The 15,535-nt window shown below is 42.1% G+C and overlaps 1 long non-coding RNA gene across 1 annotated transcript; it reads left to right on the top strand.

Moving 5' to 3' along the window:
• Positions 1-559: 559 nt before the first annotated feature.
• On the top strand, positions 560-13,653 carry LOC129047898 (uncharacterized). The gene is made up of 3 exons (XR_010136541.1): positions 560-668; positions 8,223-8,307; positions 13,339-13,653. It is a non-coding gene; the product is annotated as an uncharacterized LOC129047898 (long non-coding RNA).
• Positions 13,654-15,535: the final 1,882 nt, after the last annotated feature.

Genomic DNA, 15,535 nt, shown 5'->3' with positions numbered 1-15,535 from the left:
GGGTTACCTAGATTTAAGATGCCTATGTAATTTTTGATCCAAAGCATGCCACTTGAGGGTATCATGGGACAATAGAGGTAAACCAGGATGGCCATGGGCAAAAAGAGAGAAATGCTCATTCTACTAGTGGGAAAAAATGTTGTTACATTTCTTAGGTGCTACTCTTCATTAATTCTTAGCTGGTGCCTCAAACCAAATCACAGTATAAGGTGGGTTGTAACAAAGACTGCTTTGGAGTTAGTCTCTGAACATCAATAGCTTTAATACATTAACTTTTCCATAGTAAATTTACCCATGATCCTGGCCTCTTGATCATGCAGCAACTTGAGTTCCACTCTAATATAAACACTGCACATTTCCGATTTGTGGAATTGTTTTCCTTTAATTAAATGAAGGAGGGGAGCTGTAGTTATTTTCAACTCTGCACAAATTACTACCCAGTAGAAGCCAAATAATGCATTGTAAGTAGTACTTATTCTATTTATTGTACCCTCTATGGATGTGTGTTGGGCTTGTTCTATTTTGGAGGCACTGCCATGGTAACTGGGCTCCTGACAAAGGCCTGTGTCAGAGCAGAACTTGAACATGCAGAACTTCAGATAAGCGATAAAATCATCAACCTCAGTAGGCTCAGAAGTAACAATTTGGAGATCATGCTTTACTCTTGGGTATATTTCTCCATGAAGTTGGGAAGAATAAGTGGTCATTCATAAGATTTGTTGGACATGGAACTAGTCCTGAGGAAAAGGGTGGAAGAAATTCTATTTTCACAGTCTCTTAGATACCAGTGTTCCCAATGGGAGTAGACAGCTAACCTATGTGGGCTTTCTACAGTCCATGTGTACAGTCTTTTATTCCATTTTGGCCTTTAGGTCAAGCTCACAGCTTTAGGCAGAGAGCATGAGCTGGTTTTCAGCCTTCATGGAGCCAGAGTAACTTTAGATGTCTGATCTTGAGTCCATAGACTTGAGAAATAACCGTGGCTTTCTCTTTAACCTAGCTGAGAGGCTTCCCAAAACTGTCTCTTTCCCAGCTATAAACTTGGATCCACGTTTATAAACTTGATAAGATTATAAGCTCAAGGAGGGTCCTTGAGCTCTAACGCTGTGCTCCTATTAAAGTTGGTGCCCAGGGGAGCTAGAGAGGGGTTCTGATGAATCCACCCTTCTCTGTAGAATTAGTAGATCCCAGTGTTCCCAATGGGAGTAGACATCTAAGCTATGTGGGCTTTCTATAGTCCATGTGTATAGTGACTGAGAATACTAGAAGGAAGCCTGTAAGACCAAAATTCCTTTCCCTGTGGCAATTTCTTTAGAGTTTTGCTTAGAAACAGATTTATCACTTCTACCCAATTTCTCACTTCTAAAGAGTACTATTAAGCAAGCAGTGACCAGGCACTACTCTGCCTTTTTCATCTCTCCCCCAACTTTCATCCTCCTTTTTGAAATCCTTAAGCCTCTTAGCCCAGGCTTATTTTAGTCCCTGAATCAGTCCCAGGAGCAAACAGGAGTTCATGTGCTCATGGGTGGCTGTAGGCTCCACCATAGACCTTGTCCTGCAATTCAGAGCCAGGGTGAGAATTGCCGTTCTCCTTTTCCAGTAGAGTTTTAGTCCTAGCTTATGTCTTCATCACCCAAACTGTTCATGTTTGAATTCCGCCAAGAAGCAAGATGGTCAGCACCTACCAGGAGCCTCCTCAGAAGGACCAGAAGGGAAAAGGCTGGCAAGGCTTTATGGGCCATGAGTCCCACAGAGGAGGCTGTTGGAAATAACATCATCTTGTAAACTTTTTGGCCTAAGGAAGAGCAAACCAGGGCACAGACAGGCAGAAGAGAAAACAGAAGATTTCCTTATTTGTTGAAGAAACAGCCTATTACTTGGCTGAAATAAAATTTGGAAGATTATTTTAGAGTCAAATCTTCTTATCTCAGACCATTTCTTACACCCAACATCTGAGAGATGGTTGTTAACTTAGGGTAGGTTTAGTGCCCTCTCCTGTTTGTTCCAAACAGTGCTCCTGCAACAAAGCACTCAGTCCTCCCTCCTGATCCTTGGCACTCCGCCCTTTCCTCAAGAGCAGCATTTCAGTCCTTTTGTTTCCATTTGCTCTCCCTTACCCTCCAGCCTGAGCCAGAATGCTTGAGCCTCTCAAGGGTTCCCAAAGTTGAGAGGCCCCTGGGTCAGCAATAACAGATGTTAGTCTTGGCTGTCCTCAAGTCTCTCGCCCTTTAGTTTTCTTTTATTGATAATGGAAATCCCACATTTCTCTCTGATCCTCTATTTCTCTTTCACCCAAATATCCATCCCCCCGCTATAAACTACAGAAAGGACTGCCTTTGCACTCAACAGCCTTCTCCCCTGGGATTCCGAGTATTTCCAGTGAGGCGAGTTAGCTATCACGCTAGCTCTCACCTCCCTCCCTCATTTAATCAATTCTTACTCCAACTTGTCAAACATTCCTCTTGTCAGTGACACATTTGCTGTGGGAGGTGGGCAGGGGGAGCAGAGCTGGAGATTAGGGAGGCAGTGGGACAACAGGTGTGGAGTTATGCTATAGCCAGGGAGTCTTTTTAGGCTAAAAAGCAAACTAAGATGTCCAGTGACTGTAATCTTCTTGATTTTTTTTTAGAGGGCAGAGTTCACAAATAGGAGAAAAAAAAAAAACCAACAAAGAGTGCTTCAGTGTCTACATCTGGGCAGAGTTCACAAATAGGAGAAAAAAAAAAAACCAACAAAGAGTGCTTCAGTGTCTACATCTGGGCTGAATACGTGTAAAGGCGAGAGAGGGCAGCATGGAGGAAGGAGGGGACAGTCCAGACAAATCCCTAATAAACTGCCGGAGGAGGACCTAGAGGGGGTTCTGTATTTTTAGGGGTGACGGACCACTTCCTGAACACTTCCGGACTGTGAAGGCTTGAGATGTTAATTATAGGACCTGTGGATGTCAGCAGAGATCTTTTAAAAGAATAACTTAAGTGCCTAAAATCCCCCCAAGAATACACAGCCAGCCCGTTTTAGAAATGGCCGTCAAAGACAACAAAAGTGAAATGCGCAAATGCCTTCTACGCAGGGTGGTGCTGGGCAACCAGCTCGCGCTGCAGCCTCCCCCACGCTGTTGCTAGGAGATCGGAGGGCTATACTTCTATCATCTCCATACTTGCTGGGAGATTGAGTAATTGGTGTCTGGATGTGCGTGTGCTGCTTCCCAAAATATCTCTTTAAAAAGACGTGAGAGGGATGCGGAGCCAGTAGGTAGGATGATGGAGGGCGAACTGTGTCCCAAGAGGGCAGCGGGCTCCAAAAGCCAAGGCTGAGGCTGAGGAGGGGGTGGGGACCCACATGGGGGATAGAGTGGGAGCTGCTGACAGCTTTCCCAGATTCCTTTTCATCCTCTGCTTGTTCTTTGGGACTGATCTCTTAAGTGAAATCTAGAAATTGCTGGGGACAACTACAATTTGGGGAGCAATGTAGTTTGGTTTTTCATCCTTACTGTTGAGACACAAGGCTAAGAGAAAGCCTTTAATTTTATTCTGTAGGTACTGAAATGTTAATGCACAGCTTTATGGTGCTTGGTTATAGGTGTCGAACTCTGTCTTGTGGGAGAGGGGTAGATGAGAAAATAGGGCATGCCTGTGGACACACACACACACACACACACACATACACAAAGGCCCCAGTAATGAAAAAGGCTGCTTCAGCTGCAGGGAGCCAGTGAAATAGACAATTGGAGCCCACAGCTGTAAGGGCTCTGGAAGTTAGGAAACCTGGGGGTGAGACTCAGCCCTGCCTCAGACAACTACATCACTTTTCATGAGCCTTCTCTGCCTCAGCTTCCTCATGTGTAACCTGACAGGGTTGAGCTAGTACATCTCCACGGTGCGCTCCACATCTCCTGCGTTCTAGGAGTCTGAAGTCTTGTTCCACCTTCTCCTCAGAGCCAAGGGACAATGACATATCACTTCTTTGTGGAGGCGTTCGATTCTCTCATTTCATTAACAGGAAAAATTCAATTGACTGCCGTGTTTTACACTTTTTCAAATATCTACTCAAATGCCTATTGCTGGAAGTCTAGAAGAGGAGATTGGGAAATGGAATAACTGACTTTTAAATTATATTATTTTCCTTTTTGTCGCGCTTGTCCTACAATACTTAACATGCTCAAAAATCTGATTTTTGATAGCATCACTTTTTTTCTTTTTAACCAAGGGAGGAGGGTGGAAGGGGGCAGGGCATTCAGGATATATTGATGCTGTATTCTGATATCACAAATGAGAACTAAGAATTGAGAGTGTTTTCCTTAAAGTCACTGGCCAAATGGCTGAGTGTCCTGGAATTCTATCAAGGATTAAGAAATTCACCTTAGTTCCAATACTAACTCACAGGACAAGGACCAGATACTTATTTGTAAAAAGCAGAAGCTGGGGTTTGGGGGTGGGGTGGGGCGGGGAGTGGGGGTTGCTCTAGTCCTCATAGGAAGGTTAGGAAAGAAAATACCATAATATATGTAAATGCACTCTGGAATGTAGAAAGAGTGCACAGAATGTACTGCATTCTTTTCACTGTGTGCCTGAGAAATTTATTCATTTATTCAGAAAGTATTTTTTGAGATGTTGCTGCCGCCAGTCCTCATTAGGCATTCATTCACATGGCGCATGCACATGGTCAATGTCCCTCATCATCCATCCCGTGCCCACAGTTCTAGGGAAAATGACCTATTGCTGCAGAAAACCGCATTCTCAATGGCTGCATCCTCTGAATGCTACACATTCTTCTAGAGTGAACCTTTGCACAGTGTGAAAAATGCACTCAAATCACTCCCACGAGTGTCTGTCTTATTTTGTTGTTGAACACTCCTAGTGACACAAACCTCAGACATTTTACTTCCTGTGTTAATGAATGTCAATGCCTAATCATTGTACAAGCAGATGTTCCTTAGGAAAAACAAATAAAATTAAGGCTATCTTTAAGTTAACAAACACCACCCTCCCACCCAACCCTTGGCTGAGCAAGCAAGTAAGCAATGCCTTTCACCGATTTTTTTTTTCTCCCTCATTAGGGATGGCAAAGCTCGCTATCACGTGGATCACCCAGACTCCCTCATTTTACTGGTTCTTCACAGCACCCAGGAAGATTTCAGATGGACCTCAAATGCAAAGGCTGTGAGGAGCCCTATTCATTGTGTTGACACCACTGAGAGATTATTTTTTTCCTGGAGAAGAAAGAGGAGACACACCTGACTTTTAATCTCTTTGATCCCTTAAAAAGTATTTTCCCAGCTGGGTGCAGTAGCTCCTGCCTGTAATCCCAGCACTTTGGGAGGCCGAGGTGGGTGGATCACCTGAGGTCGGGAGTTCAAGACCAGCCTGGTCAGCATGGTGAAACCCCGTCTCTACTGAAAATACAAAAATTAGCCGGGCATGGTGGTGCATGCCCATAATCCCAGCTACTTGGGAGGCTGAGGCAGGAGAATCACTTGAATCACTTGAGCCTTGGAGGCGGAGGTTGCAGTGAGCCAAGATTGCACCATTGCACTCCAGCCTGAGTGACAGAGCGAGACTTCATCTCAAAAAAAAAGAGAAAAAAAGTTATTTCCCCTTGTGCCAAGAATGAGATGAAGCCTGGAGAACAGGTGAGGGAAAATGAGCTGATGCCACTCAAGAGTAACCAAGAATCGTGGGCTGGATGTTAGTGTTAGCAGACAGAGCTTGGTTCCTTGCCCTTTCTTTTGGGTATTTGGCAAGCCATACAGAGTTTTCAGTAGGGGGTTGGATGAGGGAGGAAGAGTACAAGGGAGTCATAAAGGGATGCCAAGTCATAATGAATGAGTTATTTTGTGCACTCCCAGGAGATCTGAGCCCATGGGCAGTAGTTCCGAGGACACAGATGTTGGTTCAGCACCAGGAAGTCCTTGCTAAGAAAGCTTTGCAAAATGCAAATGGACTGGGGTTGCAGGGGAGATACTCAAATAAATTTCCTCTCACTAGGGCTGGACCCAGGCAAGGGTGGTCACAGATTAACTCTCACCACCCTTCCAACCCTAATATTCTGTGATGCTATGGGAGACCCAAGTAAGCCATGCTGACCCATATTTACCTCCTCCACCCACACCCCAACATCTCAACATTTATTAAACCCTAAAACAGGAAGGCCACATTTGTTTCCAAAACCATTCTGTCCACAAACTAAGGAAGCATTAAATAATTTTGCAAAGTGCTTTTTGAAAGTCAATATAGAAAAGTTCCCTGGTTAAGTCGAATTAAGCAAAGTAGCAATCATCTTAAAGATGTCTAATAATAATAATAATAATAATTTTTTTTTGAGACAGAGTTTCGTTCTTGTTGCTCAGGCTGAAATGCAATGATGTGATCTCGGCTCACCGCAACCTCTACCTCCCGGGTTCAACTGATTCTCCTGCCTCAGCCTCCCGAGTAGCTGGGATTAGAGGAATTTGCCAACAAGCCCAGCTAATTTTGTATTTTTAGTAGAGATGGGGTTTCACCATGTTGGTCAGGCTGGTCTGGAACTCCCGACCTCCAGGCTATCCACCTGCCTCGGCCTCCCAAAGTGCTGGGATTACAGGTATGAGCCACCACGCCCAGCCAAATAATTATTTTTATGCCATTTTTATTTGGCCATTGCCTCATTTCCAGCAAGTATGGGGGAAGGTGTTCCTTAAGGAAACCTTAATCTCTTAATTCTGAAGATAATGATTCTTTTTTAAGGGGAAACAACCATGATACCTCAACTGTCCACTTGAAAATTAACACCCAGCTTTTACTATTTTGACTCATGGTAACCTTGCTTTTCCTGGAGCCTTGTCTTGGATCTGTCTCCAAAGTGAGTTAGAAAGACAGTGGCTCTGTTTACATGTGGAAGCATCTGAAGTCATTTATAATAAATTTTGTTATGGTTTCAAGTCATGAATTAGCTAATTTTAATCTAGAAATAAAAGCCTCTATTATATAGCTTACACATGAGGAATCTAAGTCTTAAGAGGGTTAGGATGACTTCCCTAAGGCTACACCTCCATTTCTAGGCATATTAGAGACATCAGTCTACCATAACTACCTGCCTAGGTTCTTGACCTCCTATTTCGAGCTCCTTAATTTTCATCTATTCATTCATCCACCCGTTCATTCATTCACTCATTCAAAAATATTGAGTACCACCTATGTGTCAGGAGCCATCCTAGACAGTGAACCAAAGGCAATATCTGCCTGAATGACGCTTACATTCTACGTGTAAGAAACAGCAATAAAAACTAATAAGTAAAAAATACAATATCTTCATGTAAGCAAGGAGAGAAGCCTAGATAGCATATATGACAGACATGCTGGGCTGATCATTGACTAGCATAATTAGAGGGAAAGTTCATGGGCACAGGATTAGTAGCTGGTACATGTGTACACTGTTGTCCAGGACTCTCTGAGATTGCACACAGCAATCTGGTAGGACTGAATTTAGACTCTTGAAGTGGGACCCTGGCTTTTCTGTTGCATGATCAAGGAAGTACTGGCCCCTGCCCTGCAGTGATCAGAGGCTAGGATTTAATAGCAATATGACAAAACTTCAACTCCAGCTGGATCCTGCCAGCTCAATTTTCATGATCATAGGCTGGGTCCAAGGCTTGCATGTTATAGCAAGCAGCAGCAGGATGAGCCTCATCAGAATTGACGGCTGGAGAACTACCAACTGTTCTTCTGGCATAATGGAGAGCTGGAGTTCCAGCTTTTTCCATGATGAGGATTGATTGATTGAATGCCTTAAGCACTGGACCATAACTGGTTTCCATGGAGCTTCACAGGAAATTTATTTCCTGAGAGAACATGTGTTTCACTGCTCAACTCCTTGGATACTTGATGACCTGCTCCTCAGATTTATCTAGTGCTGTATATAGCATTCTTGAACTAAAGTTCTAGGCTTTTCTCTGGTTGGCCCATTCTCTGCTGAGTCAAGTCCTAGGTCCAGCCCAGTGTGTTTTTATTTGGATGGTTGGAATTCCGGAGCTGAGCCTTATTATCCCTTAGGACAATATTTCTCTATTGTGGCTGCACAGTGGAAACACCTAAAGTCATTGCAAAAAATATCTATGCCTTGGCCCACCCTATAACAGAAACTAACTTTTTCAGGGTAAAGCATTGGCTTCTGTATCTTTCAAATTGTCCCGAGTGATTCTGATCCACAGTGAAAACTGAAAACTGTTCTAATATTCACCTTGCCAGAAAAATAAGACTATGTGAAGTGAACACTCCTTCAAATTGGAGAAGGAAGCTTTGAGACTTCCAGGGAAGATGGAAGACAGAACAGGTGTGTAAACTCTTGCATCTTGCTATGAACACATACATATGCTTGATAAAACATAACAAAAAAATTTAAAAGAAGAAAAACCTCCACACGCCAAATGAAACTAAAACCCAAATTAAAGTCTTAGAGATAAATCCTTGTGACCCAAAGGGGTATTAAGAGTAGACAGTTTTGTGGCGGGAGTCATAAGTAGCTCATGGATTAGGTGTCAGGACTAGGATTTTTGTATAAAGTCAAGGTGCCACATCAATGAAGAGAGACTATTAGAACTTTGTTCACCTGCTCAGGAAGTTAGTAAGAAGCATGATGGCCTCCCTGATCTATGATTGTGTTTTGAGGGCTCTTGGCTAAATTGGGGTCCCAGTACCAGAGAAGTTAGCAACTTTGCCTAAATGAAAAATGAAGGGGAGCTGGATATGGCATTTACAGTGCCTTTAAGGGATATTTCTTTAACCTGGTGAACAGCGTCGTACCTAGTTGCCCAAACTGTCACCAGGGGTTCACAAAGAAAACTTGTTTCTACTTGCAGATGCCCTTGTGGCTCTTATCTGACCCATGTTCACTTTATACCTGCCTGACCATGGCTCTAGCACTGGGAGACTGACCTTGTGTTCTATCTGGCATCCTGGGGAAAGGCCAGCCTGGGGCAGCCCCTAGTTCTTCAGATGGAAGGTGCACTTTCAATACCCAGCACAACAGAAAACAAGTTCAGAGAGTTTTATTTACAGATCGTGGACAAGGAGGGAATAATAATTCAGGAGAGCAGTCCTCCATCCCCGGGTCTTGCAATCAACCCAGGAATGATGAGAATGATGAGTCAGGCAGAGAGCACATCTAGCGATTAGTAGCACATGTAAGGGAATAGGGAATGGAGTACTTCAAATTCATGGGCAAATGCCTGATGGTCCATTTAAAGGAAGCTGTAGGAAAGCAGGGAGCCCAGTCTTCTAGGTAAGAGAGATGCTCCTAAATTCTTATTTCTGTCCACCAGCTTGAGCCATTTGGGTGCGGTGTAGAATTGGAAATTGTGTCAAGGGTGACTGAGCCCTGTTTCTGGTCTAAGAAAGTTAAAACTTGTATTCAAAATGGATGTCAAGACAACATAAAATGGTAAGAATTCACTACAGGGTAGAAATACAGTCACCCTCAACAGATCAGAAACCCATACTACACTATGCATGGATGTAGGCCAAATTCACACTACTCTGTGTTGTGTGGTTCTATGCTGATACAACACCAAAACAGACCAGGAACAATTCAAACCTGCAGCTCCCAGGGAGGGAAAAAATGTTAAGCTGTCACCTGGGACAACTCCATAATGTAAGGTATAGACAAGATTTCTGGGAAAAAACAATTCTCGCTGAAGGTACACCAACAGAACAGAAATGACAAAACCTGAAGGTTAGAGTAGTCAGATTTAAAAATTGGATAATTCATGGCCATACTAGTTTTTTGTGACTGCTATAACAAATGGCCACAAACTGGGTGGCTTAAAATAACAGAAGTCTGAAATCAAGGTGTTAACAGGAGCATACTCCCTCTGAAGGCTCTAGGGGAGAGTCCATTCCTTGCCTCTTCCAGCTTCCAGTGGCTCCAGGTATTTATTGGCATATAGTAACGTCACTCTAATCTCTGCCTCGGTCTTTACATCACACTCTTCTCAATGTTTCTCAAAACGCCTGCTGCATTTTTCTTATAGGGATACATGTGATTACATTTAAGATCCACCTGAATAATTCAGGATAAAATCCTCTTCTTAAGATCCTCACTTTAGTCACATCTTTCCCCATGTATGGTGATATTTTCTCTTTTGCTGTATAATATCCCCAGGTCCCAGGGATTAGGATGTGGAATGCCTTTTTTGGGGGCTACCGTTAAGCCTGCTACAACCCCTACCTAGTGAGACTAGAGCAACCTGATGGAGACTTTCAACTCAACGTATTTAAAATGTGCAAAGAGATGTAGGTAGGAAATGACTCCATGAGACATTATGAAAAGACTAAGATTTTGAAAAAAGACTGGGCAATTTTGAAAAAGGACTGGGCAATTTTGAAAAAGATCCAGATAGAAATTCTAAGAATGAAAAATACAGTAAATGAAAGAAGAGGCAAACTCAGCAAATTAAGCAGCAGAATAGACAAAACTTATGAGAAAACAAGAGGTCTGAAAGGCTTCTCTGAAGAAAAATCCCTAAATGCTGCAAAGACAAATAATGAGAGGAGAAATGAAGCAGAGAATGAGGAGCTCCAACACATGTCTACCTCAAGTTCTAGAAGAAAAAACATAGTATGCCCTTGAGCAATATATCCAAAAGAGAATGTTGGGATGAAACAGCACTGAAAAATGACACAAGTCCTGAGATTGAAACTAAGTCCCACATAAGAGTACAAAAAATGTTTATCTACATACATTGTAATGAAACTAAATAATATGAAAGACAAAGAGAAAATCTAAAATGCTACTAGAAAGAAATGGCAGATGATCTAAAGAGGAACGAGAATATTGACAGAAACCTTTTCATAACAAACAATGCCAAACAATGAAAGCAATATTTCCAAAGGCTGGAGGAAAGTGACTGCTGAACCAGGATTCCATTTTCAGCTATACTAGCACCTTTCCATGCAGAGAAAAACTAAGAGTTTTCTACTTACACACCCTTACTGAAAGAATTAATAAAGACTTTAAAGAAAGAAAACTGAGTACTAGGAAGAGAATAACAGGAAAGAATATTTTGTTTATGAGGTTATGGAAGGCTTCTTAAAAATGATATTGCAAAATCTGCAATATGAAAAAGTTCCATTAAAAAGTTGGAGCAAAAGCTTTTCCAGAAGAGGAAATAGAATATGCAAAATTCTTGAGTGATGAAAGGTATTGGAATATAGGTGAGAGAAGGCAAATATGGTGTGAGGAGAAGTTTCAGACATTTTCAACAGCAGTATCTTTTGTGACCTTGTACACCATACATGACAGGGAATTCAAGTTTTATTCTAAGTGAAATGAAAAGTCATTTTTAAAGAAAAAATGAGAATAACAGAACTCAAAATAAGTTTTTAAAAGTTCTCCTAGAAAATTGAAGACATAAGTAAGAATTTGAAGTCCAGTCCAAGAGGGTGGTGTAGTATTTAAATGATAGGATTTCCTGAGAGAAAACACAGAGAAGAATTAATCAACAATATAATTCAAGAAAATTTCCCAGAACTGAAAAAAATGAATTTCTAGATGGAAAGAGCTCATTGAAGTATCCAGCACAGTGAATTAATATAAACCTAAGACACATCTTCATAAAATTTCAGAATGTTAAATATGAAAAGATTTTTTAAATTTCCAGATTAAAAAAAAAAGATTACATTTTTGAAATCCATAATCAGGAGACTTTGGACCTCTCAACAGCCTCACTTGAAGTTAGAAGACAATCAATATATGCCTTCAAAAATTTTAAGAAAAAATTCAAACTAATATTCTATATTCAGCCAAATTGTTAGTTAAGTTTCAGGGTACAATAAAAGCATTTTTTCAGACACAACGAGTCTCCAAAAATTTCTTGTTTGCCTTTTCTTAGAAAGCTATTGGAGGATGTGTTCCACCAAATCAAGAGGTAAACCAAGAAAAGGAAGACATAGGATAGTGGAGGCAGGAAGGAAGGAGATACATGCAGAACAAAAAGGAGAAAAGTCCAAGTTCTGGAAAAGAAAGATCCCAGATGATAGCTCTGCAACAGGTTGGGAGGTCACATGTCTAGATTGCATCAGATGAGAAGGCTACAGGAGACATTGTCCAGGTGGATTAAATGGGTAAAATACATGATGCACTGGAATGTTTTGAGAGGAAATTTAGACAAATAGCTAAGAGCCCGGGTTTGAATAATGATAATTAGAAAACTAAGACAGCAAACAAACAAAAGTCAATTACTAACTCCTAAGAAAACAAAATACAGAAAAGGAAAATAGTCATGGCTTACTGTATGCCTCAGCTCCAAATAGCACTTTCATTGTCATAATAATATAAAAAGTTAACAATGGGTCAGACACAGTGTCTCATGCCTGTAATCCTAGCACTTTGAGAGGCCGACATGGGCAGATCATGAGGTCAGGAGTTCAAGACCAGCCTGGTCAGCATGGTGAAATGCTGTCTCTACTAAAAATAGAAAAATCAGCCAGAGAATGGTGGCCTGCACCTGTAGTCCCAGATACTCTGGAGGCTGAGGCAGGAGAATGGCTTGAATCTGGGAGGCGGAGGTTGCAGTGAGCTGAGATCGTGCCACTGTACTCCAGCCTGGGTGACAGAGCGAGACTCCATCTCAAAAAAAAAAAAAAAAAAAAAAAAGCCTGAATAATGATCTAATTGTGTATTTAGGAGATGGTTCAGCTAGGGAAAAGGAAAGGATAGAGAGTAGAGGTGGGATTTCTAACAGAGATTTTCCCAAGCCTAGAGATATTGGTCGGTGTGGAGTCCTCAAATTGCACAGGGAAGAGGTAGACTTCAGGGAAATGGCTGTGATGTGTCTGGGAACATTCTGTCCTAGACACAGAGCTCTCATTTGTGGCACAGAGCCACTAGATCATGATGGAGAGGACATTGGAGACCCTTCTCACATTTCCTAGGTATCAATGGGCCTTGGGATTCATGGGGTACCTTATGAAAGGGAGGCAGGCCAAGTGATGCTTAAGGCTGATTTTGCTCCTGCAGGATATGGGCTAGAATCAGACATAGCCTGATTTAAAGGAAATGAAGCAAGCGACATTTTGCACGTTTGGGTTTGGTAGCTACAAATCCATATCTACTATAGGAGAAAAGGGTCTTTATGGAAATTGTTTTATTGTCTGTGTGGCAACTGACTTTAAAATCAGTTGTATACAGTGTGATGTGCATGTACACGTTAAATACACCTCATATCCCAGAGGTGATCAACATAAACAGAGCCCACATGAAAAGTGACTTGAGTAGTTAAATGGCATTTAAAATTTTTATATCAATATCAGAAAGTGTCATAATTAGCATAAAATATATTAGAGTTTTGCTTATTTTTTTTGGCAGAAATTACTGATTTTGAAGATTGAGAATTAGAAATATTGTACAGATGCTGTCATTCCTACACGAAGGAGGCAGAAGAATGTAGCAAGCTCAGCTCTCTAATGCCAGGAGTGGTGCTTTCAGTGACCAGAGCTCTCTGGGTCCTCTGTGTATCCCTCCCCTGTCAACTGAATCAATAGAGGCTGGGCTAATCCTGTCATTAGCACATTCTTGAATCTGCCTTTGCCTGTGACTTCACCCAAAGACAGAAAGGGGAAGTTTCTGGTCTACATAGCCAACATGTGGTCTTGATAATAAATCATTGCTTGTTTGGAAGAATTTGGTCTGAGCCTTACTTTTATTGTAAAACACTACCTGTAGATGGCAGATGGGGCATGGGACCTTTAGGCCTTATCCAGCTCTAACCATGGGAGGCTACCAAAGACCCTGACATTTGGCAAATGGCCAAATTTGCAGAGCTCTTATTGCAAGAGAGGTGTTCCTAAATCTGAGTTCTAACATCACCCCTTTTCTAGCTCCAGGGCCCCATTGCTAGGCAGCTCCCTTCACCTGGAGACTCATCCTCCCCTAGACTAATGAGTGAAAGTGGGTGGGATTAGTATTAAGTTGTGCAAAAAGCAATTGTGGTTTTTGCCAAAGTTGTGTCAAACACTGGAATTGCTTTTGCACCAACCTAAGCACTGGGCCATAGGAAGGCACCAAAAATACCTAGCTGGTGGATCTGGCGTGACTTTTTTGCTTAAGCTTAGTGGCTAAATTCTCATCCTGTCCCTAATGACCAAAGTCTTTCCTCACATCCCAGTTCAATTTGCTAGAGACTGTCTAGTCTCCTTGAACTTTGAATCTTGGCTTTAGCGTCTGCTGATAACCTCATTCCTACAGGACTGGGCCATGGAACTGCTTTATACCAGTCTCTCGGTGGCCTGGAGCCCAGACCCTGAATCTAAGTCATATGGCCAGCCCAGACCCTAACTTCAAGGCTTCCTTATGCCAGTCAGGTACCTGCCTTTCTGCCTATTGCCTGGAGCTGAGCCCCCTGCATTCTTCAATTTCATAGAGTTGACTAAGGATTAAATGAGTTAATGTATGAAACTCCTTGGCAAATACTAAGCATTATCTTTACTGGTTAATTTCTTTTGACAGTTTTTGACAGCTTTCTTAACTCTTAGTGACTCAGTTTTCTCATCTGTAAACTGGGAATAATAACAGTACCTGCCTCCTGGGATAGGTGTAAGGGTAGGATGAGTTAAGATTCTGTAGTGGGTTGAGTAATGTCCCCTCCAAAAAAAGATATACCCACCTCCTAATCTCCAGAACCTGTGAATATTAACTTATATGGCAAAAGTTGTGATGAAGTTAAAGATCTTGAGAGAAGGCACTTATCTGGATTTTCTGGGTGAGCCCTAAAGGCAATCCCATGTATCCTTATAAAACAGATACCCATCACGCCTGTAATACCAGCACTTTGGGAGGCCGGGGCAGGTGGATCATGAGGTCAGGAGATCGAGACCATCCTGGCCAACATGGTGAAACCCCATCTCTACTAAAAATACAAAAATTAGCTGGGTGTGGTGGTGTGCACCTGTAGTCCCAGCTGCTCAGGAGGCTGAGGCAGGAGAATTGCTTGAACCTGGGAGGCAGAGGTTGCAGTGGGCCGAGGTCACGCCACTGCACTCCAGCCGGCCAATACAGCGATACTCCATCAAAAAAAAAAAAAAAGAAAGGAAAAGAAAGAAAGAAAAGAAAAGAAAAGAAAAAAGCAGATACCCAGGGGAGAAGACACATGAAGAGGAGATGGTAATTTGATCAAGAAGGCAGAGACTGGAGTGATGTAACCACCAGCAAGGAACGTCTAGAGCCACCAATGGCTGGGGCAACTAAGGAAACGATTCTCCCACAGAGCCTTCCAAGGGAGTGCAGCTCTGCCAACCTCTTACTTTCAGATTTCTGGCCTCCAGAACTGTAAGAAATTAAACTTCTGTTGTCTTAAGCCACCTAGTCTGTGGTAATTTATTACAGCAGCCACAAGATACTAATACATATGTATAACACCCTGGCACAGAAGAAGGATTCATTTTGTTGGTTTATTCTAAAAGTAAGTATGTCTGTTCTAATGATGTTATTAATAATAATACTTCAGGATCATTTTTCTCATCCAAGGAAATAGGCACCCTTATGCATGCATGGAAGGAGTACTTGA

The sequence above is a fragment of the Pongo abelii genome, chromosome 13, assembly GCF_028885655.2.
Source record: "Pongo abelii isolate AG06213 chromosome 13, NHGRI_mPonAbe1-v2.0_pri, whole genome shotgun sequence".
NCBI classification, from domain to species: domain Eukaryota; kingdom Metazoa; phylum Chordata; class Mammalia; order Primates; family Hominidae; genus Pongo; species Pongo abelii.
Note: the sequence above shows the minus strand (reverse complement) of the source record. Positions and strands in the feature narration are given on the sequence as shown.